The sequence below is a fragment of the Rhinolophus ferrumequinum genome, chromosome 21 (assembly GCF_004115265.2).
Source record: "Rhinolophus ferrumequinum isolate MPI-CBG mRhiFer1 chromosome 21, mRhiFer1_v1.p, whole genome shotgun sequence".
In the NCBI taxonomy this organism is placed as follows: Eukaryota; Metazoa; Chordata; class Mammalia; order Chiroptera; family Rhinolophidae; genus Rhinolophus; species Rhinolophus ferrumequinum.
This window is the reverse complement of record NC_046304.1, coordinates 7,124,797-7,151,902: the sequence shown is the minus strand read 5'-3', so window position 1 is coordinate 7,151,902 and position 27,106 is coordinate 7,124,797. Positions and strand designations below refer to the sequence as shown.

At 40.1% G+C, this 27,106-nt stretch overlaps 1 pseudogene; it reads left to right on the top strand.

Moving 5' to 3' along the window:
• Positions 1-2,101: 2,101 nt before the first annotated feature.
• Positions 2,102-3,550, top strand: LOC117012854 (probable ATP-dependent RNA helicase DDX6; annotated as a pseudogene).
• Positions 3,551-27,106: the final 23,556 nt, after the last annotated feature.

Below are 27,106 nucleotides of genomic sequence, written 5' to 3'. Positions count from 1 at the left end.
TATTTACACAAATGGAAATAGTTCTTTTACTATTTTATTTATTAAACCACCCTGAAAATGTTCAACTTTAATATTCGGCATTAGTAAAACATTATCACACACCAATAATTTGTTTTCTACTATATTGTGATAGATAGCATGTTACATTTACATCAATAAAATAATATCTTTTCTCCCTAATTTCACACACACAAACACACACACACATGTGCACATGTGGATGCTGTTGGAGAGGAACATACCAAAGGAGTGGCAGAACTGGTACCCTGGGAGTGACTGACTAACAAGCTTTAAGAAGAAGAATCATGGTCAGTGATCAGACCCTGAATTCATGATGACAGAGCTATCATGGCGGGTGCAGCCATGCACATGGGTGGCCTAAGGATAACAAGATCACAGAGAAGATTCTGGAATATTGGGTCAGACCACCACATGGACGTTGAAGTCACCTAGAACTTCTGCAGAACTGAAATAGCAGGAAGACTCTAGCCAAAGTCTTGAGTGAATAGATGGGAGTGAGCAGGGAGTCAGCAGGTGAGAGCAAGAAGAGAAGAAAAGGTGGTATAGCTATTTAGCATCAAAGAAGAACATCACAGGGAATGGGAGTCGCCATCCAGGAGCAGCTGTGACGAGCAGTGAAGACACAGCCTCACCTTTGGATCTCGAGCTATGAGAGGTGTGGGAGAATGACCAGCCTCAAGGGGAAGAGCGTTTTGGGGGTAGATCTGGTGTTACTTAAGACGAGGATGGATGGGAATATTAGTGAAGAGGGTGATGTAGAAAAGCTTGTTAGTCAGGAGAGGTATTGTTTTCATTGTTCTTTTCACAGAAGACAGGATGAAAAGTAGTATCTGCCTATATTGCTTATGGTTTGGGAGACAGCAGTGAGGTAAGAAGTTGGCAAGAGGAGGGAGGAGCCACAGAGAGTGTGGAAAGGACCATAGATGGCAAAAGGGGCATGGTTGGAGTCCCCGGGACAATGGAGCAGGAGGGGCTCAGTTCCCACAAGGTGGATGAGCCTGGTTGGCAGGTAAGGAAGTGCTTTCTTCTTCCTTGTACCCAGGGAAATAGACAAGAGTGGAAGTGAGAATAGCTGACATTCAAGAGGAGGTGGAACCCAAGACCAGGAGGCCTGGCTGGTCCTATCCAGTGTCTATCTGAGCTGTTGCCTGCTTTTACCTACATCTCCATAATGGTCTCCTTAATTCCCCTCTCCACCCTTCCTTGCTCTATCCCTCTCACTTACCCTCAGCGGTATCTTCCTAGTCAGTAAATCAAGTCATATTACTAAAACCCTCTGCCTACCCTATCCCCCTTCAAGCAGTGGATCCTAAATCATTCATGGGTGCTGAACCCCTTTCTATGTGTATTTCTCAGGTTGCTGGCTTTTATTTTCTGCACAGACTTTGTACATTTGGACCTTGTACCTGTAATAATATGTCAGACATGGCACTCACCTTCTCACAGGAGGACTTTTATTTTTTTCCATCCGAGGCATCACATTGAAAGTGAGCCTTCCCTCCATCTTCCTGAGCTAGTGAGCACAGCCACAGGCCGCTCCTACACACTGTACTTTGTTCAGAGTCCATGCTATCTCTCTTGCCTCCTCAGTGTGGAAGTGGGCAGAACGGGGAGGGTCTGCGGGCAGAGGAGGCAGCAGCCAGGGGTGCGGAGAGGGTGGCGAGAAGGAAGGAGCCCGAGTCATTTGGGAGCTTCCAGGCAGCACTCAAGACTGAGGGTGCCAATTGGCAGTGGCCTGGGTGCTTGAAGTGAGTGACTTCAGGTCTGTAACTCCACCTTGTTAGAGGGCTTTTTAAACCATATAAAGTTGAGTTGGTGCATGAGAGCAAATTACTGCTCAGAGACAAGTGCTCAAAATTGAGCAAGACTTATATTTCTCTCTGTTTCGGAGAGGCTGATAATCTACTACCGTTTCTCTACTGACTTTGAAAAGTTTTGAGGTTTGAAAGAGACATCTTTATAATACAGCATGAGCACAAAAATTGTGTGTTTCATGATTTCCAAAATAGCTCATGCTGCAGGATTGTTTGCCCTCCCTGTCTCCTTCCCCCGAGGTACTGATATCCAGGCCACCACAGAGAACCCTGTTATGATGGGTCTATCCAGTCAAAATGGTCAGCTGAGGGGCCCTGTGGTGGCCCCAGGGGAGGGGACTCACAGACACAGCAATGGAAGAACCGACTGAAAAAGATCCACTTGATCAGTAAAGGCACTGACCACACGCGGCAGCAAGCGGAGCGTCTGACCCCCACTGTTAAACCTGGTGATAACTGGAAACAAACTTTAAAACTCCCTCCAGAGGATCAAAGAATCAAAACTTCAGAGGTGGCCTCCACGAAAGGAAATGAGTTTGAAGATGATTGTTTGCAACAGGAGTTATTGATGGGAATTTTTGAATGGGGCTGGAAAAAGCCATCTCCTGTTCAGGAGGAGAGCATTCCCATTGCATTATCTGGTATGGATATTTTAGCTGGAGAAAAAAAAAAAAAAAAAACATTGGAACAGGCAAGAGCGGTGCCTCCTTCATTCCCTTACTTGAATGGCTGGACCTGAAGAAGGATGATATACAAGCAATGGTGACTGTTTGCACTAGAGAACTTGCTCTACAGGTCAGTCGAATTGGCGTCCAGCATCCAGGTCAGAAAACACATGGGAGGAGCCAAAGTGAGGATGACTACAGGAGGAACCAATTTAGGGATGACATCATGAGGCTTACTGACTGTGCACTTGGTGACAGCTACTCCTGGGGGAATCCTGGATCTTATCAAGAAAGGAGCAGCAAAGGTTCATCATGTCCAGATGATAGTATTGGATGAGGCAGGTAAGTTGCTATCACAGGATTTTGTGTGGAGAATGGAGGATATTAGTCTCATGCTACCTAAAACCAGAGTTTTTATCATATTCTGCTATTTTCCCTCTTAGTGTACAGAAGTTCTTGAATTCCCATTTGCAGAAACCATTTGCAGAGATTATCCTGATGGAGGAACTAACTTTGAAGGGAGTGAACCAGTACTGCTACACATATGTACGTAGCTGAGCGCCAAAAAGTACGCTTTTCTTCAGCTTTCAGATAAACCAGTCCATTATTCTCTGTAACTCCTCTCAGTGAGTTCAATTTCTAGCCAAGAATATTTCTTAACTGGGTGATTCTTCCTTCTATATCCATTTTAAACGAGGCAGGAACATGGAAATTGTGTGTTTCATGATTTCCAAAACGGCTCATGCTGCAGGATTGTTTGCCCTCCCTGTCCCCTCCCTGCGAGGTACTGATACACAGGCTGGGGATGTGGTAATAAACTTTGATTTCCCAAAGCTGGCGGAGAGTTACCTCCATCGTCTTGGAAGATCAGGTCGCGTTGGTCATGTTGGCTTAGCCATCAGCTGGGCCACATGTGATGATCTCTTCAACCTGAAAAGTATTGAGGAGCAGCAGGGAACAGAAATTAAACTTATTCCAAGCAACACTGACAAGAGCCCATATGTGCCAGAATACTGCAGTGAGCCTGGGGAAGATGAAAAGGAACCTTGACAAGCATGCTTTGACAGGCTACAGAAGGCTCCTTCGGATCTGTGACACCGAGTTGGGGGGATGCTCTTCTCTTTGTAGGGTTTTCGTCTTTTATTTTGGAACTATGTAGATTTAAAAGAGCGCAGACATTTTCTTTCTTTCTTTTTAACTGGTAAAGAGATAAAAGCTGAAGAAAAGGAATTTACCCTTTTTGTTCCATTTGCACTATGTGCTGACTACTAGTTGCACTAACTGCTGGTTTAAAAAAAAAAAGTTTTCTGAGGAAGGAGGAGAAAGGAGAGCAGGGGAGAAACCCTAAAAAGAGAAGAATCTTGATGAACACACGTTTGTCTATGATATCAAAATTCCCCAACAGCTGACTCTTGAGTACATTTCAACTTCTCCCTGATGACCCATCCAATTTTTCAAGCCTGAAGAGTTTATTACTTATTTGTGTGAAGTGCCTTATGCTATGAGACCATTTAGAATACCATCTTTTAGACACACAGCCCAAGGGATCAACAATAGAAATTCTTTCTTTCCTTTTCATTTTTTGATTTTTGTCTTTTCATTTTGCTCTCAAGTTGAAGTCCTTTCCCTTTATACCCTATACTCAAGCCCAGGGCTGGAAAATGAAATGTATCGGTAATGCTAAACACCATTTTCTTTTTCTTTATGTGGAGGAGCTGATATGCAACTGTAGTTCATCGGCAGTTTTTAAAAATGAAACAATCCCAAGTAAAAACTTCTTCATCAAGTCTGAGTAGACGCACTATTGTCTCTCCCAAAGGGAAGACATGACAGACCTTTGGGTTCTGACCTTTGGGAAGACTGGTTTACATACAGCTCCATTAGCAGTTGTGGCACTTGACGTGTAGCAATGTCAACCATGACCCTCTTTCCTATGTGGCAAAGCGTGTCCCATAGAAAATGGGGTGTGTATACTTGTGTCAACTTTGTAAATAAGTGTTTTTTTTCTGGATATATATACATGCATACACATATATATGTATATACGAGGTCTGACAATTAAGTTCGTGAACTTTCCACTGTGCACTTAAACATGTGTATATATGTATGTGCGTGTGTGTGTGTGTGTGTGTGTGTGTGTGTGTGTATATATATATATATATGAAGGTTGCTGGGATTAAAGGGATTAGAGTGATTATAAGAGGAGCTAAAGATGAGAGGATCTCAGTTTTCCACAACACTAAATTCTAAAAAGTACTCTGGCCTCTTACTGTAGAGAGTAGACCTCAGTGGGGACCCTATGTCAAAAAAGGGACCCAGTAGTCTGGGATTCACTGTTTGCTGCCACACCGTCTCATCTAATACCTTTGGAGGAGGCCTGCCAGAGGGAGCAAAGAAGTTTCAAAAACCTGTAATTCTAGGTGTTATTTTTGAGAAGCTCTCTGATTTTGCTTCTCCCCTCTTTTTAAAAGTTTAAGGAACTTTTCAAGTTCGGCAACAGGAGACAAAAGTTAATCTGCCTTGCAATGTGGGAATTCAATTGAGTGGTAGTGTCTGAGGAGCACAGGAGGTCGGACAGTTAAGTTCGTGAACTCATCCTAGAAAAAGTGCTACATACCTCATTGCTGAATATCAGTATGGTCACCTCCGAAGTACTCCCCTTGGGAAGCTATGCACTGACACCAGCACCTAGTCCACCCTTCAAAGTCATTTTGGAACTCTTTTTCTAGAATGGCCATCAGAGCTGTTGTTGTATTACCCTTGATGTCCTGAATGTCAACAAAATATCTTCCTTTCAATATTTCCTTTATCTTTGGGTAAAGAAAGAAGTCATTGGGGGCCATATCAGGTGAGTAGGGAGGGTGTTCCAATACAGTTATTTGTTTACTGGCTAAGAATTCCCTCACAGACAGTGCTGTGTGAGCTGGTGCGTGGTCATGATGCAAAAGCCATGAATTATTGACAAAAAGTTTAGGTCATCTAACTTTTTCATGCAACCTTTCAGCACTTCCAAATAGTCAACTTGGTTAACTGTCCAGTTGGTACAAACTCATAATGAATATTCCCTCTGATGTCAAAAATGGTTATCAACAGTGTTGCAATAAGTTCACGATCTTAATTATCAGAACTTGTATGTATAAAGCATGGATTTGCATTTTAGAATATCAGCCAGTTCCAGCTTTGGTAAGGTTAGCAATTCTGGGGCTTACTTTCTGTGGGTCACCTCCTGTACTATGTGAGTGTATTGCCCTCTTCCCACCTTGAAACATAAACTTGAAGGAATGGGTAACTGCTCAGAGATGTTAACATTCATGCTGCAGAAAGCTGCTTGCCATCCCCGTTGTTACAAGAATTATTTATCTTTTGGCGTTGTAAATTGCTGGCAAATGCTTTACAGTCAATAGAGTTGTTTTAAATTGTGCCCCTCCCAACATGCTTGATCTCCAGGCAAAAGAAATGAGATGAATCAAAACCAGTGAACTTTAAAAAAAAACCAAAAAAAAACAAAAAAAAACTTTTTAAATTCCCTTTTAATTCGGTGTACAAGGAGGCATCCAGGGAAATAAATAAATAAATAAATAAATAAATAAATAAATAAATAAATAAAATTAAACTTTGTTTAACTTCCATATCCCATTGTTTTTCAAAACCCTAAAATATTACAAGATAAATCCTGCATATGCTTTCATGCTGAACTCATCTGGGTAATGTAATCAATTATTCAAGGTTGCTTTTTTTGACTGTCTAGGTGTAAGCAAAAAGTGTTCATACTCACCCAAAATTCCTTGAGGATCAAAATCCTGCAGATGCCTCCTGATCAGACATAGCCCTAACTCCTTAATAACTATAGCCGGAGCTGCACAGTACAAACCCCCAAAGAGAATAAACTCGTTTATTTGGTGTCCAAGCCACACAGATCCTTCTATACAGACAATGTTGGCTACTAAATACAAGCCCTAATTAAGGAAGTAACTTTTTCCAGGGAGGGGGAGAGAATTTAAAAGGCATCAACTTTTGACCAAAAAGTCTTGCCATTGTACTGATGCCGCTCTATCTTTTTCCCTCTCACCTCTGGCAAGATAAGAGGAATCATTCATTATAGAAGAAAAGCAAGAAAGGCATGTAAGTGCAACTTTGCATCTCGCTAGAGAGCGTGGGTGGCTAAACAAACAGCGCAGTCCTCACTGCCATCCTCAGGCTGTGTCTGCTTGGTGTCACATGCCTGAGGGTCCCTCTGAAAGCATAGACTTTAAACTGAAAATATTACTGAAATACAGCGTCTGATGAGGAGGGTCCCTGAAGCTGTCTGGGATACCGCTATTGGCACAGCCCTACACTGGCGGCTGTCCAGTTTGGGGCTTGACTCTTGAATAGGAACTGTTAAATGGAAAGATGCTCCAAGGACTAGGTCAAACCCTAATCTTTCTCCCACTCTTTTTTTTTCAATTCCCCCTCCCAATAAGGAGCATTTGCTACTACTGGAAATTGTTTTCGTGTTCTTCCAGCATTGGGTGTTTATTTTAAGTAATGGTAATATTTCTTCCAGTGGTTCACTTAGGTGAAAATGATTCCCTATTTTTAATACTTAAATAGCATCCAGCTCGTGGTTTAGCCTGTGGTTGGTTGTATAGTTGTGTAATAGGTTATGGATTGTTGTTACACATCTTGCTGATTCTAAGCCTATTTTGTCTTTCTCTTCCCATACATTCTGATGGAGAAACTTTCTTGCCTTTCCCTGAGGAATGGAATAAATTTATTCCAAAATGGTCTTCCATGGGAAGAAGTAAGGGAGAAGGAAACCTAAATATGTCTCTAAATTATTTGCAAGTTGGCCCTGCGTCATAGTACTGGTTGGCCCCAAAGGCTGGAAGGAGGGGAAGCAACTGCTTATCAATATTTATTTTCAGAATGAGATGGAAGAATCTTTCCTTTGCCATCTGCTTTGAGTTTCTTACCATTATGCTTGTGTTAGAACCAGCACAAAGCCTTGAGTATAAATTGTTGGAATCAAAACATCTCATTCTGATTACTTGTTTTAATACTTTTTTCGTTTTTCTTTCTCTTTTTTAACAGGGGTGGGAGGGAGGTTATTGTGCCCCAAAAGGGAGGGTGTCTGCATTAAGGATTTAAAAAAAAAACTTTGGAAGTTCATCACCTCATTAGAAACTGCCCTTAGGCACACTCCTGACCTCATAGATGAGAAACAAAAGGTGACATAAATCCTTGGGAATTAAGCCATGTTATTCTAATTTGCTGCTTTTTTCAATATTCTATGTATCTTAAAAAATTGTTATTGTCGAGTCATTTTCTGGCAAAATACCTTTGTCAAGCAAAACATTGGCCTCATGGGAGCTGAAGTCAGTCAACTTTTTGGTGAACTTAAGTGGACTTTGGTAAACTTGTATTATAATTCAACTTTCTATCCTTAAAGGTAGTTTTTTAAAACTATCAAAGAAAATCCACTTTCCTGATCTAAAAACTTGTGTCTGGGGTAAAGTGACCAAAGAAGAGTTCGTGATCAGGGGCAGCGAGCCTGACACTGGGGCTCTGTCCTGCCACAGCTGACAGAGTCTAACAGAAGTGTATTGAAATTCTCCAGTAGACAATACTGGGCAGGGCAGGGAGGGGGCAGGAGTAGGTTATTAAGATGCAGGCTACTGTATTTTAATCAATGATTGTGGGGGTGGGCACCTGGAGAAAACAAAGTCACTGCTCCCTTTTTTGAAACAAAACTAAAACTAAAACAAAACTGAAACAAAACAAAACATTTTTTGTTGAATAAAAATGGGATAGGATTTCAATGTCCCTTGCCACCAAGGACCAGTTCCACTGAGAAGCAAACAGTGGGGACTCAATATTTTGAAAACATTTCGGGAAAGGAAAAATTGACTTTCTGTTAATTGGAAAGTGTCCCCGTGGGCTCTGTCTTTGTAGGGATATGTTATGTTTTACGTACACATATGGACCAGAGTCTCTGCTGTTTATCAAGTTCAAAAAAGATGCCTGATGAAATCTTGATTTTTGTTAATTTATCTCAAAAGCCCACTGGAACTCCAAAAAAAAAGTTTTTATATTTTATGCAGCATTTTCATTATTTATATTAAAAGAAGGACCTTCATATCTGTTGGGGCCACTAATTCACCAAGTGCCAATGTTCCCCAGACATAGTTTCAGCATCACATTTTTGGTAATTCCCTCCTCATTTTTGTCTGCCTCGCTTTACAAGCTTCTATAGGCTTGATACCATGGCTTGTTTATCTTTGTATCCCTCGTACCTAATATAACACATGGAAGACCCTCATGAAATTGTTGAATGAGTGGGAGAGAGAGGGATAACTGAATATGAGTTAGCCTCAAAGAAGTGAACTTTTTTTTTGAGCCACACGAAAGAAAGGGTATTACTGTTTGTTGAATATGAGCTAGAGTCAGATCAGTGAACTTAGTTTTGAGGTAAAAACAGCTCATATCTGATGATATTACTAATTAAATGCAGGAGCTTCAAGAACTGCAAAAAGCCAAACAGTAAATCCTCTAAGGACTGCATCGTTTTAAATTTATGTTTACAACTGAAGTCAGCCACATCTCTTTGGGCTGACCCTAAAATAATTCTTTTCTCAAAAAGTCACAGTATCCTGGCACTTGACAATAACTCAAGAGCCCTGAGTAGCTGTTTGTTTTGATAGAAGCTGAATCAATTCTTTTTTAATGAACACAAAGCTCTCCATAGGTCTGGGGGTTTTATTCCGCTGTTTTCTGAATCGCTCATAGCTCATCTTATGAAATTTTGGTGAGACCTGTTCCACTTCCTCCTTGGCCTGGACACCTCCTTCAGCTTGCTGTGCACCCTCTCTGACCTCAGACAGACAGACAGAGGGGACTTGCTAACCAGGGAGCTTGACTTCCTTTCACTTGCTTTGTATCCCAGGCCAGAGGTGTGCTGGACCGGCGCCCACATCCGTGTACTGGAAACAACACACAACTCTCACAGGCCGGTCCAAGCCTGATGACGATAACAGCAGCTGAAGCACAGCAGGGCCTGAAGACCCTCGATTTGTTTCCTGAAGTATGGCAGACATTTAACCACTCCCTCCACTACAAGAAGGAGCAGGCAGCGGAGGGATGATGGCAGAGAAGGTGGCCCCTCCCAGCTCCGGGGTGAGTGGGTCCTGAACCGGTACAGTGCAGCGGGTTGGCACCGGGCCATAACCTCCACACTCCGTCCTCTCCAGGTGACCCTGAGATGCTACTTTCCCAGCCAAGAAACCTGGCGTATCAGCTGGGCAGCTGGCAAGTGGATACCAAGGCTGTCACTGGCAGAGAACTTGAAAAGATGCAACCAGTACTTTGTGATTACCACCTGGATCAGACGTACCTGTACCTACCTACCTACCTGCACTTCTGGGCCCATTTGCTCAACTATACCAGAGATTATAGAGAAAAGTAGAGACGAGAGTGAGTGCCTTCCTCTCTGGCAGATTTCAGTACATGAGATGGATGATCATAAATGGATGAGGAGTGTTGAAATCACCCCTACCACCCCGATCCCCCAGGTGTTCAATGCTCTAGGCACAAAGTCAAAAAAATTAAGAGGTGTGGCTTTTCCTCCACAAACTCTAGAACTCTGAATATTGAGATCATCTGATTCATAAGAGCCTCGTGCTTCCTGAACATTCCAAAAGAAAGGCATAATTTCTGATACTGTGTTTCCCCGAAAATAAGACCTAGCTGGACCATCAGCTCTAATGCATCTTTTGGAGCCAAAAATAATATAAGACTGAGTATTATATTATATATTATATTATATTATATTATATTATATTATATTATATTATATTACATTATAAAGACCAGGTCTTATAATAAAATAAGACCGGGTCTTATATTAATTTTTGCTCCAAAAGACGCATTAGAGCTGATTGTCCGACTAGGTCTTATTTTCGGGGAAACACAGTAATATGCAAATTACTCACCCTGGGACCAGTTCAATCCAATGGTTCACCATTATGTTTCTGCCAGCCATGGGCTGAGTGAGGCAAGGAGCTGTGTCTTGACTCACTTTTGTATGCCTGGAACTTGATACAGTATCAAGCAGCGTGTGCTTAACAGATACGTGAAACTCAATTCCTCAGAATTGAGTCTGGAACTCAACAGGGGCTTTCAGGGAAGGTGGAAGCCCCCACTGCCACATGAGGCCCCTCCATCTTGAAGTGGGTCACCCTATAGTATTGGGAGAAGAGTCTCCTCCCTGCCATAGGTCCACCAGGAATGCTAGAGGGTAAGCCCGCAACAGGCACAGACCCCTGGCTCAGTTGGAAACGTTTCTTTATTCATTCAACACATGTGAGCAGAGCCCTTGTGCTGGGCGAGGGACTCCATGGGCTCTGGAGCAGGTGGTGTGGGGTGGGGGCAAGCCTGCACGTGGCAGCCCTGGGCATCTCGTCAGTCCTGGCACCTTAGCAGCTGGGCTTGCACCAAAAGGCTCATTTGCACGTAAACAAACCACAGCTCTTCCTGAGGTTCACAGCACAGCCTTCTGGGTGAAGAGCTCTTTCAACAGAAGGCACACTGCCCCTCTACAGGGGCCCAAGTCAGTACAGAGCTCCCTCTTACCTGCGTCCCCACTTCTCAACACTGAGGGTCCCTGTCGTTGCTTGTTTAAGTCACAGAAGACCACTAACCAGAGGCCACACCATGACAAAAGCAACACAAAAATTCAACTGCACCAAGCTTATTAAAATATTCAGACGCACACAAGCCCTAAAGCACATGAGACCCCCCAATGAGGCAGGTTCAGAGTGCAATTAGACTTTAAAGCCAGAGATTAGGTTCTAATTCAGGCTCCTCTGATTAGATAGAGCAAGACCCAAACCTCACTGAACCTCAGGTTCCTCCTGTGTGAAATGGAGATGACAGGAGAAGAAGGAGATAATTTCTGTCCAGGGTTGCCAATCAACACACAGGATTCTCAGTTAAATTTGAATTTCAAATAAATGTGAATAATTTTTTAAGGTCCTATGTGTCATGCAGGGTGTCATGCAGGGTCTCTGGTCCTGCTCCCCACATAGGAACGCAGGACGTGGTGAGGCCAAAAAGGAACACCCACGGAGCCATAGATAGGGGAGTCACACCACTATAGTCTCTCTGGCGGCTGGGTTGGAGACACAGGAAGCAGGAGCCACACAATCCGCAATCTGCCATCTGCTTCTCTGCAATCTGCAATCCACACTCCGCGGTGCTAATTGCAATCCGTGCTTGCCAGCCAGCATCCTCTTGCTAGCCCCCATTTGATGCTAGCATAGCCATGGCAGTTATATTAGTGGCCAATGCCTCACTGGTTACAGCTGACAGCCAACTAGCCACAGCTGATGGCCATCCAATCACAGATGATGGCCATTTATTACCCTAGTGAGCACCTTTCCACATGAGGGCGAGAGCCTGGAAACTGCACTCCTGGCTCTGTCCCCACACCATGCAACCTGTGTCCCATGAGGTATACTTGCTAAATTTGGCAACCTTAGTGTTACAGGAGCTGAAGTTACCAATTATAAGGGAGATAATATGAGATGACCTTTGTGAATAGTGGTGTAACGTTGTCTAGGACTTGACAGGTCTTTCCTACCTGCTTGCCACTCCTGGAGGCAGGGCCTGTGTCCTACTGACTTCTAACTCCACAGTTCCCAATGCCCAGCATATGGCCATATGGCAAGTGAACAGGACGTTGGATTAGCTGCAATGGTTAAATGATATTTAGGTGGTATTTTTAGTAGAGCATTTGGGGAAGCTGGCTGCAAAGAACCTGCAGCATCTGCAGCCTGAACGAGCTGCTCTGGGCTGTTCCCTGCCAACAACAGAAGCGCTCAGCTGAAATCAGTAATAGCAGCAAAATTGAGACCGCAGGTTGTCAGAGCAGAAGGGTGGGGGAAGTTCATGATAGATAATTAGTGATTAAGAGACAATGTGGCAATATTACTGATGTGACATTTTCCCCAGATTATAAACATAATTTACGTGTGTTTGAAAATTGAAAACAATACAGAAAAATATTAAGAAGATTGCATTTATTCATAACCTCACAACCCACAGATAACCATAACTAATATTTAATTTTATACTCATAGTATTTCTGATTAAAAAAATACATAGTTATCTTAGATATGTGTATAATATTATTTTTAGAAAATAAAACCCATATTTAACTTCATTTATAATTTTGTATCTGGCTTTTCTGAAGTATTTTATTGTGAGCATTATCTTGTGTCTTCAAATAGTCTTTGAGTGCATGGTTCCAATGTCTGCCTATTATCAACTTTTATATGGCCATAATTTCTTATACTAATCCCTAAATGTTCAAAACTTAAGTTGGTTTTAGTTCCTTGGTATTCTAAATAAAGCTGTTATTTAATTGCACAAATCTATTTACCCATCTCTGTTTATGTTCTCAGGGCATTAGAGTGAAAGCACTACAAGTAGCTTCCCAAAGGGAGTACTTCGAAGGTGACCATAGTGATATTCAACTATGAGGTATGTAGCACTTTTTCTAGGATGAGTTCCCGAACTTAATTGTCAGATCTTGTATATTTCTGTGTGTGTGTGTGTGTGTGTGTGTATACTTTTACTGTTTGTGTATATATATTTCTATGTTGAGGATGTAAATATTAATCTTTTGGTTATCAGGAATATTGTGTTAATCCCAATGTGGTTTTGCCATTTAATTTTATAGTGGTATTGATGTCTTTAAATTTTGCATACCCCAAATAATTTTTAATTCCTTATTTTATTTAAGAATTGCTTAGTTTTATTTAAGAATTGCTTCTTTAATCATCATATTTTGTTTTAGCTCTGTTATTATTTTATTTTTTCATTCAAATGTTAGATCCATTTGAAATTTCCTTTATTGCTGTTTTGCTATTAATATATAATTGATTTTTAAAACCAATAGCCAAGTTTCCCAGTAATATTTACTAATTAATGCATCATTTTTCCAATTATATAAAAATAACCTTTCTATTCTGTTCCATTGCTCTCTTCATCTATCTTAGGACATTGCCACACTGTTTTGATTATTGTAATTTTATTAACATTTTAGCAATGTCTGTATCACTCCTCTTTTAAAGAAAATTGCCTATCCTTTCTCCTTTAGGTTTTTGAATAATATTCAGCATTACTTTTTCACATTATAAAATAATATCATTGTGAAACTTATTGCAAATACCTTAAACTTACCTGTTATTTGGGGAAGAATTACATTTATAAAATAATGTCTTTCCTTCAGGAATAAAACTTACTGCACTTTTGTTCCTTGATAGTTTAGTAGTAGTCTTTTACATACATCCTAAATATTTCTTTTTTTTCTTTCAGTTTATTCATAGCTATTTTGTATATTTTTACTAGTTTGAATAAATTTCTATTTTAAAAAAATGCTATTTGTGTTTTTTTTTGAAACGTCCAAAAGAGTCATTGAGGCTTTTGTGGTAGCCGTAGTTGGTAATTGGTACTTATTTATTTCGTTTTAGCCAAATTTCTGTGTAACTTATGAATTTGAATAGATTTTTAGTAGATTCTCTTGGTTTTCCAAGGAGAAAAATCATCTATCACTTGAAAATGCAAACTTTGTCTTATTGCCATTAACTCCCTCTCTTTTTTCAGTTATTTGTTTTATTGCTTTGGATAGAACTTCTAAAACATATTGTATAATTTTGTGATGGCAGATGTGTACCTGATTCCAATGAAAACTCCTCTGGTGTTTCATCATTGCATGTAATCTTCAAGGACTTAAAACATATCCTTTCTTCTCATGTCAAGAATTACTCTTTTTTTCAATGTGCTACTATTGATATTTGATTTTATCTAATACGTTTTTATTATAATGCTTATGTGATTTTTTTCTCTGGCCTGTTTATATATTTTAATAGTAGCTTTCCTAATATAAATTGTTCTTTCATTCTTTATAAAGAAATGCAACTTGGCCGTGGAACATGATTTCTTAATGTAGTATCAGATTCAAATCTTAATATTTTTTTGTGATTGTACAATGGGAAAAGAGTTTGTATTTTTCTTCTCTTGTGCTATGATTGTCAAGTTTTAGCACCAGGGTTATGGTAGCTTTATAAAACTAACTAGGAAGCTTTGGATCTTCTTCTATTCTTTCAAACAGTTTACAGAGTAGGAGAATTATCTGTTCTTTAAAGTTGGAAAAAATTGCTCATAAAAACATTTGAGACAGAGTCTTTTTTGGAGGTAAGCCTTTGACAACACTTTCAATTTCTTCCCTAGTTATTTTTTTCTATTTAGGTTGTCTGCTTCATCCCAAGTCAATTTTGGTCACTTGTATTTTCCTAGAAAATCATCAATTTCCTTGAGATTTTTTAATTTAATGGCATACAATGGTACATAGTATTCTTACGATGCTTTTAAACTCTCATCTACAGCATTATTCTCTTGTAACTAATTTTGTACATTTGTGTTTTCTTTTTTATTTGTACAGTTTGTTATATTATTGGTTCAGTTATGATACTAATAAGGTCCAAATATCACACATTTAGAATTAATTTAAATTTTTCTCTTTCATCATGAATTTCTGCTTTTTCTTCATTATTTTTCTCATTTCGTCTTTCCTAAAGATCATTTTGCTACTCTTTTCACATACCTTGGTTGAATGTTTAACTATTTTATATTTATCTTTTCTTGATAACAGTAAAAATATATGACTGTGCAATTGCCCTGCGTGTAACTGTGGCAACATCCTGTAGCTTTTCATTCATAGCTTTCTCATCAACATTTCAAAGTAGTTCACAATTATAGTTTTTCACCTCATAAGTACAAAAGTTATTTATATAGTATTTTGTCTTAATTTTATGCGAGTGTGTTTGTTTCATTTAAACTGACGTTAGTAATTTATAGTTTTTGTTTTTACATAGTGTGTTTAAATCATGCTATTATACAATTTCTGCTTTGGAGAGTATACATACAAAGTTGATTTTGTAAATAAGTATGTGATCAGTTTGTATTAACATATAAATTTGGTACATGTCTATTATAGTATTAGCTTTTGTACTTAAATTCGTCATAATCTTAATTATTTGTGATTTTCTGCATCTATTAAAGACCAAGAATGGTATATTAAAGTATACTATTCTGTTCCATAGAGGCTGCACCAATTTGGAATCTCACCAACAGTGCATGAGGGCTCTCTTTTCTCTGCATTCTAGACAACACTTGTTGTTTGTTGATTTATTGATGATAGCTATTCTGATAGATGTGAGGTGATACCTCATTGTGGATTTAATTCACATTTCTCTGATCATTAGTGACATCTTTTCATATGTCTATTGGCCATGTCTTTGGAGAAATGTCTACTTACGTCCTCTGCACAATTTTTAATTGGATTGTTTGGTTTTTTTTGATGTTGAGTTATATGAGATTTTAAAAAAATAAATTTTGGATATTAACTCTTTATCAGATGTATCATTGGCAAATATCTTCTCCCATTCAGTAGGCTCTTTTCGTTTCATTGATGGTTTCCTATGCTGTGCAAAATTTTTTAGTTTGATGTAGTCCATTCATTTGTTTTCTTTCATTTCCCTTTCCTGAGGTGATAGATCAGAAAAAAATATTACTATGAGCGATATCAGAGAGTTTACTGCCCATGTTTTCTTCTAGGGTTTTATGATTTCGAGTCTTACATATAAGTCTTTAATCCATTTTGAGTTTATTCTTGTATATGATGTAAGAAGGTGTTCTAGCTTTATTTTTTCACATGTATCTGTCCAGTTTTCCCAACACCATCTATTGAACATACTGTCTTTACCCCACTGTATGCTCTTGCCTCCTTCGTCACAGATTAATTGACCATACACATGTGGGTTTATCTCTCTATACTGTTCCATTGATCTATTTGTCTGTTTTTATGCCAGTATCATGCTGTTTTGATTACGATAGTCTTGTAGTATAGTTTAATATCAGGTAGCATGATACCACCAACTTTGTTCTTTTTTCTCAAGATTGCTGTGGCTCTTCAGGGTCTTTTGTGGTTCCATATAAATTTTAGGATTATTTGTTCTAGTTCTGTGAAAAATGCCACTGATATTTTGATAAGGATTGCATTGACTCTAGAGATTGCTTTGGGTAGTATGGACATTTTAATAATCTTAATTCTTCCTATCCATGAGCACGGCATATGCTTCCATTTATTTGTATCTTCTTTAATTTCTTTCTCAATATCTTATAAATTTCCAAGTACAAGTCTTTTAACTCTTTGGTTAAATTTATTCCTAGGCATTTTATTTTATTTTATTGATGCTATTATAAATGGGATTATTTTCTTAATTTCTCTTTCTGATAATTATTGGTGTATAAAAATGCAACTGATTTCTGAATATTAATTTTGTATCCTGTCACTTTGCTAAATAGTATGGAGCTTCCTCAAAAAATTAAAAAATATAACTACCTTATGACCCAGCCATTCTACTTCTCGGTATTTATCTGAAGAAACCCCAAGTACTAATTGAAAAAGATATATGCATCCCTATGTTCACTGCAGCACTATTTACAGTAGCCAAATTATGGAAGCAACCTTAGTGCTCATCGATACAGGACTGGATAAAGAAGATGTGGTACATATATACAATGGAATATTACTTGGTCATAAAAAAAAGAATGAAATCTTGCCATTTAGGACAATGTGATTGGACCTACCACATTGTGGTTGGGCATTATGCTAATGAAATAAGTCAGACAGAGAAAGACAAATACCATAGGATTTCACTTATACATGTAGGTGGAATCTAAAGATCAAAATAAATGAATAAGCAAAATAGAAACAGACTCATAGACACAGAGAACAAACTGATGGTTGCCAGAGAGAGAAGTTGGAGGGCTGGTGAAAAGGGTAAAGGGATTAAAAAGTTCAAATTGGTAGTTACAAAATAATCACAGGGATGTAAAATACAGCATAGGGAATATAGTCAATAATATTGTAATAACTATGTATGGTGCCAGGTGGGTACTGACTTATTGGGGGGATCACTTTGTAAATTGTATAAATGTCTAACCATTATGCTGTTTAACTGAAACTAATATAAAATGATATTGAATGTCAACTGTAATTGAAATATTTTTAAAAAAGAAAATTAAACCACTTCAAATTTTTAAAAACTAAAGTATATTATTATGTTTCTGTTCATTTTTTCTTATATTTTTATATGGTATTCTTTATGTACTTTGATATAGTTTTCAGTTGTGTGTATAAATTATATTTTCATGATGGAGTATGCCTTTTGATATACAATATGACATAATACAATTGACTTTTTTTCTGTGTAATGTATTGTGTCTTTCATTTTAATTTAATATAAATATTTTCACTCGTCTTTCCTTGATTGTCAGTTTATGAGTAGATCTTTAACTATCAATTTTACGTTTAGCTTATCTGAGTAATTTCAGTTAAGGTGTGTTGTCTTTAACGAAACAGACCAATAATACCTACCTCTTATAGCTGTTTAAAGGATTAAATTAGATAATACAATTAAAATAATCAGTGTTATATTTGGCATATAGAAAATGCTCATTAAGTACCAACTAATAATAGTATTAAACAGCATGCACTGAATTTTTAAAACAAAATTATAGCTTAAGAATTGTAATTAAAGACTATATAGCTTACTTGCTTTTCACTGTCACATGTTATATTTTAGGCATTATTCTTGACATCTTGTTTCATACTTTCTATTTTTTATGTGCCTTTCTTTGCTCTTTCCTTGTTTGTTTACTTTCTCATGAGTGGGTCAGACACTGATAAGTGCTATGGATGCTGTAGTGAGAAAAAGTACATTTGGTCTGATCTCAAGGGGCTTACATTCTAGCAGGCAGACACAAATCACATCATTACTCACACAATTAAACCACGACAATTTGTACAATTAAACCATGATAATCACGATGTATGTTCTTAAGGGAAAATCACAACTACCACCTTGGATTCACATAAACATTGGCAAAACACTTTTCATACATTATGTCATATGAGGAGAATTACAGTGGCATAAGAGGTGTCCCTCAATAGCATATAATTAAAGAGTGGATGGTTAATTCGCTCATGATCAACATTTCTTGCATAAAATGTCACAGACAACTCACATTGGAATCTCTCATACTGAAAACACAGAGAAATGTTGTCCTCTGATGGGATTCAACATTTTCAGGGGACAAAATCAACAAAACATTTCTTAGGTAAAATATCCAAGATCCTAGGCTGTAACTTTACCACATTATAGGGGAAAAGCAAAACATTTTACTGAGTCATTAGATAGTCAATAACATGTATTGTGTGTCTTCAATGTGCTAAGTATTGTGCTAAGCAATACAGGTACAATGAAAATAAGACATGGTTGCTGACTCAAGGAACTGCCAGCTGTATGAGAAGCACCATTAAGGATGAATCTGGACAACAGAGGACTCAGGAGTTGAACATCAGGCTGGGAGTAATGGTAGCCCTCTCCGAATACTGAAATGCAGAAAGCTACCGTATCTTTTCCCCTGTCAGAACTCTCTAAAGATACAATGAGTTTTCTCACCAGAAAATAGGCTTTTTCCCCCCAGTTCTATGAATTCGTCCTTCAACTTCTTTATCTCACCTATTATGTCAATTCTAGTTGACCCATATGCATGACTTTTTAAAACGTTTGGTGTAGGAATTTTCAAAGTTTCAGAAAGGTACTGAAAATCATGTAATAAATATCCATGGGCACAACCCCCAATTTTATTAAATGTGAACATATTTGAAAATCTGCTTTAGATGTCTTAAATTAGGAGGTAAAAATGTAAAGATAGAAAGCCACCTTTGTCCCCTACTGACCCAATCCCCTTCCTCCAACCTCAGAGTTTGCCCTGCAGACATCAACTGAGCTTATCGGTCTTTCCCATCATGTTCTTACATACATACATGAATACATACATCTGGTTTTTTTTAAAAACTTTTACCCTAATCCACTTTCTCAGAACTCCTCAGTGGCTCCCCACTGCCCATCCCAATTGTTCTCAAGTCATGTTTGTCTTCTGAATCCCCTTTAGAGTTTCAAAATTATGTAAAGAGATTCCAGAGTTGTCCTTGTTGGACTTCCCACTTTTTCAGGCTTTCTGGACCTTGGAATTGCTGATGCTTGGGGCTGCACAGTCCGTTGTTGTAGGGGCTCCCTGTGCACTGTAGAATATTTAACAGCACTGCTGGCCTCTACTCACTAGATGGCAATAGCACCCACCCCTCCCCAGTGGTAACAACCAAAAATGTCTCCAGACATTGCTGTGTCAACCTTGTTTTCTCATTTTCCGTGGTTCTGATGCTTTGACATCTGGGGCCTTCCTGACCCTGGAGGGATTGCCCCTCCCAGGGTTCGCCAATTCCTAGAGATAGCAAGCAACTTGTCCTCAGGCATGCTTTTCGATTACAAACCAACCAAACCAGAGCACACACTGCAACCACTTCCTTTATGGAGTTCTCATACTCAGGGCCACCATCCACCTACACTAAACATGCCAGGGCCAGGTACCAAACAACTAGGGACAGTCCCTATGCCTCAGAGCCTGCTGAAATGATTCAAACTAGCCAATCTTAAGCTTGCTCACCCTGCTTCATCTGTTCTTTCCCCTGGAAACACAGTAAAGGCTCATGTCCATAGTTCCCCCTTCTCCTTCTGGCTCCTAACCAACCCTGGTGCTTCTCTCTGTGGCCCTCCCTGTATGGCGGGCCCCTTCCTCTTGGGAACAGTCAGAGGGAAACTATGCTTCCTATAACAGTCATTTCCTGATCTGTTGGCCTTATTATATTTCAAATTTTCTATTAATGCGCTATGCCATGTTTCCCTGAAAATAAGACCTGGACAATCAGCTCTAAGGCATCTTTTGGAGCAAAAATTAATATAAAACCTGGTATTATTTTACTGTAATGTAAGAACAGGTCTTATATAATATAATATGATATGATATGATATGATATGATATGATATGATATGATATGATATGATACCTGGTCTTATATTGATTTTTGCTCCAAAAGATGCATTAGAGCTGATTGTCCGGCTAGGTCTTATTTTCGGGGAAACACGGTAGTATTTTTAAAGCAATTGCCAAGTGTCTTCTGTTGCAACATTGCCCCTGGTCCAGCATGACTGGGTTAACCTGAAACCTAGACATCTGTATTTTGAAAAAAGCTATCTAGGTGATGTGAGATCAACAAGTTTGGGGAACTGTAAACGTTAGACTTTATGCTCAAAGACTTGAATCTGACATTCAAGGCTTCATACAATCCACCCCATCCAGCACGAATTCCTTCTCCTCTCCTGCACGACACTTTGTGCTTTAGTCCTCTTATTCTGCAGCCTGACCTTTGGCTACATCCTGATCCCTCTCACTTCCAAACCTTTGTTCCAAATGCAGACTCAGGCTTTTTGAACGACCTCTCAGACTTCTAATCTCATATGTAGTTTTAAAAATAATCAGTGTTTGTTTATTGAAGGAATTAACTCACCACTTCTTAATCATAACACATCTAAAACTGCTGAAACACTACTTTGGGGCCATAAAGCTTTACAAACCCTCATGCAAATGTGAGGCAGTAACTGCAAATGTACACTCTTGTAACACATGTCAAGGCCCTTCTCACAGTTTAATTTTATGTCTGGTTCTATGGTTATTTGAGTCCTGTCTCTTTCTTGCCCTAGACTGAAGACTTCACAAGGTCAGAAAGCAAGTCTATTTTTGCTCATCATAATATCTGTATTACTTAACATAGTGTCTGGCAATAAACATTTGGTGAATAAGTGAATAATTGATTAATTAATTAACCAATACATTACTACTTTAACTTGTCTTTCAACTTGATGTCAAGCTCCTGCAGATTATTTCTTTGTTTCTATGTTTCCTTCCAAACTTACGAATATAGTTATATTTAAATAGTACATATAAAAACAATAAATGATAACGATTATTTGTATTACATTAGCGTTATCAGTTGTACTTTATGGAGACTGGGCTACAGAGGCCAAGTACTCATTTGTTTTATTTTTAAAAATGGGCAAACTCCCTTTGAACAAAAAAACAATTGCATTTGAAAAGAAATACAAATGTTATTTGTGGCAATTATGTCATCATGTATCCAGAAAGGACAGGTTTAATTAAAACTGAGTATTTACTCCTAAATCCAAAAACTATAATTGCATCTGATAAAATGTCACTGTTGTCAGACTACTTTCAAAAATTTAATACGATTAGCAGAAAGCGCTCTCTGCCATTTTAATTTCTGTTTCAGATGCTGAGATGTCCTACAGCCTGAAGGGAAAAAACAAGCATGTTTTCCCATGTCCATCTTTTCGCACCTCAGCATCTTCATTTCTTACTTATATAGAGAAAAACACCCTCTCAAATTCCGGGATTTTTTTTTTTTCTTTCTGAGTGATAATTCTGTGCGTGCTTTAAAAGTGCTGACTTGACAATTCACTGTGAGAATTCCCATCTCCAACCCTCACCTATAGGACAGGTGGTGCCTCTGGGATCCTCGCAGACTCTGCAAGACTCAGGGGGCTTCTGAGAGTTATGGGCAGGTGTGTAGTCAACAGGCTTGTTTCCAAAAGCTTCCTTACTATTTGCTCCACCTCCAGTGTTTTAATGCAGTTAAGACCTAATTGTTTCCCAAATTTTGCATTTAATTTGCATCTAAAGGGCTTGAACACCTAAAATAAAATGTTGAATTACAAAGGTAGCCTACAGGCATTATAAAATGTGGTTAACCAACTCTCTTAAAGAATAAATATGAGACATCCTGACAGCTCTTGAGTGTCAAAAGGATTTTTCGACCATAGTTTGTACAATAACTGCCAGCACTGAGATCCCCAAAACTCTCTGTTCTTTCTTAGATGTACAAACCTTCGAACTTCCTTGAGAAAATAAATCTGCACTTCAAAATTTATATTCCAAGGTTGGAAAACAAAAGCATACTGACTGTTTCTCAAAACAGAAGAGACTTGTTCGAAATGGCTCCAGAGGTGATGGCTGTCCAAAAGGCAAGATAAAAACTGACAACGTCTTCTCCACACCCTCTGACATAGGAGCAGGTTACTCCAGATAATAAGACCATCTCAAGTCCACTCACTGGTCCTTGCCCTTTCTTTCTTTCCTGCTTCTTGTCCCACTGCTCCCTCCATTCCCACCTCTCCTTCCATTGTCTCTTTCCCTTCTCACCCTGTGATGCCATCCCACTTTCTTACCTTGTGTCTGCCTGTCTCCCTCCCTTTCTCTCCTCTTTGCCCCGTATCCCTGCTTTTCTGAGCCATATCATGAATCCTTTTTCTTCTTTTCCTCTTTCCTAATTTAGAACTGTCTGCATCCCTGTTTAAGATTTGCATCTACCATAGATCCCTATAAAATTAGATGCACTAAAAATAGATGCATAGAGGCACCTCGGAGCCAAAGTTAGAGGAATCCAGCTCTTTCTGTGTCATGATATTTGAGACTTCAAAGTTAATAACAGCTGCTTAAAAACCTGAGAATGACTCTACCATGTTTTGAGAACTATCTGATAATAGGACTTGCTGGGCTCTAAGAACCAAGATGCTACTGCCCCATCAGCCCATTGGTCTCCTATGAACCCCTCCTGCACTTGCTGCAATAGGAATTGGTTTCTTCAGAGAATGCATGAGGCAAATGGCAGACCTACAGAGACTCTCGACTAGTGGGGCAGAGATGGCAGACCAAGCACCAGGTTTGGTTTAAGGATCAATGAGTTAAATGGAGAAAGAGTGAAAGGAAAGAGACAGCAGTAGGGGTTCAATCCCAGGCCTGTGTAGCCAAGAGGAAGTGAGTCACACACCCAGACACTCCATCAATAAATGGTGGTCCTGTTTTCCCAAGGCTCTCGGATTCGTGTGGTACCCTCTGTCTGGCTGCTCAGGACCCCGCATCTATAACCCAGGCTGATCTTTTCTGCCATACTGCTGTGAGCTGGACAGGCTGGTGACCATATTCCTGCTTTGTCCTCATCTCTTTAGGACACAGCCCAAGTCCTAGAAGCCTGTGGATGTTTTGAAGAGGAGAGTCTCAGAACCTTCACTAGTCTTTATCAGTATCTCTCCCTGCTGACCACCAGCTGGAGAGAGACGGCCTCTCTGTCTCGCTAAAGCTATTAATGCTTAAAACACAGTGACAAGTTGAGAATTTCAAAAGCCTCCAAGATGGTTAATAGCATAGACTTTAAAAAATCACAGCTCTAAGTCATACCAGAATTTATAGAGGATCACTCCACCTCCTCTTCACTTGTCTCTGTTTTCCTTTGTGTGCTTCCATACCCAAATTTATGGGTCAGAAACATTTCTCTGTTTTTCCTGGTGTTAAAAAAATGCTACAGAAATCAGAGCTCTTTGGATAGAATCTTTGTACAACAAAAAAATATGTCTGTATATATATGTAAGCAGAGAGATGTAAGTCTGTAAATAACATTAGCTTTTGCTCCCCTCCCCAAAAAGAAAAAAGATGCGCAGAGATTCTCGTTTGCATGTGACTCAGAATCATTAAGGTATACAGAATGCTGTGCTATGATTCAGAGGTCTATTGTTAGGGGAGTACTCTGTAGCATTTCAAAGATAGCTCACCTCCAAAGATCGGTTTATGAAAAGCTCATAAATCAAAATATTTATACACGTGTTTTTATGACAGAGCATTTTTTTTTAAAAAATAGCTTTGAGGTATAATTGAAATATAATAAATTCTGCCTATCTCAAGCGTACCATTGGGTAAGTTTTGACATGTGTGTACAATGTAAAACCATCATCATAAGGAAGGTAGTGAACATCTTCGTCACCCATAAAGTTTTTTTTAATTGTTTTTTGGGGTGACAATTGTTAGTCAAGTTACATAGGTTGCAAGTGTACAATCCTGTATCACATCATCTGTATCTCACATTGTGTGTTCACCACCCAGTCAGTTCTCCTTCCATCGCCATTTATTTTGTTTTGGTTTTATTTTCTCTTTTTTGAGACTTTATATTTTAGAGCAGCTTTAAGTTCACAGTAAAATTGAGTAGAAGGTACAGAGATTCCCACAAACCCCCCGCCCCACTTGTGTACGACCTCCCTACTGTCCATATCCCTAGAGTGGTGGGTTTCTTTATAATTGAGTAATCTACACGGACACGTCATTATCACCCAAAGTCCATAGTTTACCATAAGGTTCACTCTTCGTGTTGTATATCTAATGAGTTTGGACAAATGTATATGACGTATGTCTATCATTACAGTGTCATACAGAGTAATTTCACTGCCTTCAAATCCTCTGTGAGGATTAATAGGCAGAGAACAGATTTTTTTTTATTTTATTAAATTTTGTTTTGTTATGCTTTCACAAAGTGGCACCTATATTATCACATAGACTGTAAAAACAGTAAAAAGGAGACCTTCATCCAAATCTGTTTCTTTCTGAAGTTTACTGGTGATTCATCAGCCTCTCCCTTTCTTTCTTGATCTCTTAATAAAGTTTTTACTTTCTAATATAACATACAGGTTTGTTTGTTTGTTTGTTTGTTTTTCTTAGCAGTGCCTTGCTTGGTAGGGGAGGGGGGAAATGTCATTATTTTAAAGGTAATTGTGGGGACAGAGCCAGGAGTGCAGTTTCCAGGCTCTCGGCCTCACGTGGAAAGGTGCTCACTCAGGTAGTAAATGTCCATCAACTGTGATTGCATGGCCATCAGCTGTGGCTAGTTGGCCGTCAGCTGTAACCAGTGAGCCATTGGCCACTAATATAACTGTTGTGGCTACGCTAGCAGAAAATGGGGGCTAGCAAGAGGATGGTGGCTGAGCCTGCAAGAGCAGATTGCAGTTAGGACGGCGGGTTGCAGATCGTGTGGCTCCTGTTTCCTGTGTCTCCAACCAGCCGCCAGCGAGACTATAGTGGTATGACTCCCGTATCTATGGCTCCGAGGGTGTTCCTTTTTGGCCTCACCATGTCCTGCGTTCTTGTGTGGGGAGTGGGAGCTGAGACCCCGCAGGCCGCCCCGCGTGACAGTAATCTACTTTACATTTGTGCAGAACATAAGCATCACTTAAATATTTTTTGGCAGTCTGAGTTCAATCTGATGTCAGGCACCCCAAACCCTGATAACCCAAGGAAAGTTTGTGTTACTGAAGGATAAACCCTACCATTCAGTAATAAACTGCTGCTTCCCTCCACCAATGGCTTCCTTGCAGTTTTTTTTAACATGGCAGGCATTTTCCTCCTTTAAGCCCTATGCATTTCCTTTCCCCTCAGTTTTAGATGTCTTTCCTCCCCATTCTTTGCCTGGTGTCGTACAGGGTGTCATGCAGTCTCTGGTCCCACTCCCCACATAAGAACGCAGGACATGGTGAGGCCAAAAAGGAACACCCACGGAGCCATAGGTAGGGGAGTCACACCACTATACTCTCACTGGCGGCTGGGTTGGAGACACAGGAACCAGGAGCGACACAATTATCAACTCTCACTGTGCCGCTTGCAGACTCAGCCACCATCTTCTTGCTAGCTCCCACTTTTTTTGCCAGCGTAACCACAGCAGTTATATTCGTGGCCAATGGCTCACTGGTTACAGCTGACGGCCAACTAGCCACGGCTGCTGGCCATTTGATCACAGTCGATGGCCATTTACTACCTGAGCCAGCACCTTCCTATGTGAGGCCGAAAGCCTGGAAACTGCTTTTTGGGGCTCTGTCCCCACACTCCACCCCTACAGGGTCTCGCCTCACAATCTACGCAACAAGCGTCTTCCGCGAGGGGCCCTGTGCGAGGAGCCTGGAGGTGAATGCTATTTCCTGGACACAGCCAAGCTCTCTGGTCACAGCCAGGGTTTCTCAGGGCACCACCAGTACTTCTAGGCACAGCCAGACTTCCTGGGCTTCTTAGGGTACCACCAGTCTCCCTGGGCACATGAGGGCCTCTCAGGGCACTGCCACTCTCTCTGGACACAGCCAGACTTCCTGGACTCAGCCAGGGCTCCCAGGGCACTGCCACTCTCTCTGGACACAGCCAGACTTCCTGGACTCAGCCAGGGCTCCCAGGGCACTGCCACTCTCTCTGGACACAGCCAGACTTCCTGGACTCAGCCAGGGCTCTCAGGGCACTGCCACTCTCTCTGGGCACAGCCAGACTTCCTGGACACAGCCAGGGCTCCCAGGGCACTGCCACTCTCTCTGGGCCTCTCAGGGTACCACGCTGGAACAATAGCGGCTCACAGTCAAGGTGCTTACGTATTCTCGATGGCGGCCGGTCAAGACACAAAAGCAACTATCTGCCAGTTCCATTACATGGTGGTATGTTCCCAAAAAAAACAGTCAAGCTGTCCATTAAATTTGGGATGGAAGGCAATTCCCCATAGTCCATAGTCATTCGCCAGGGCTGTCCTGGGGGTGAGGGGTGACCTTGACCTCACCCTCAGCTCCCACGGAGGACTCAGCAAGTGTTTCCTCCTGGGACTACAAGTCCTGCATCCGGGCTGCCTCAGCAAGCACTTCCCAGCCCACAGGGCCTCAACAACCTTCGCTTTCTCCGGCCTCTGCTGGTTGGGGAACTGTCCACGTCTTCCCACCCCTCCACGGG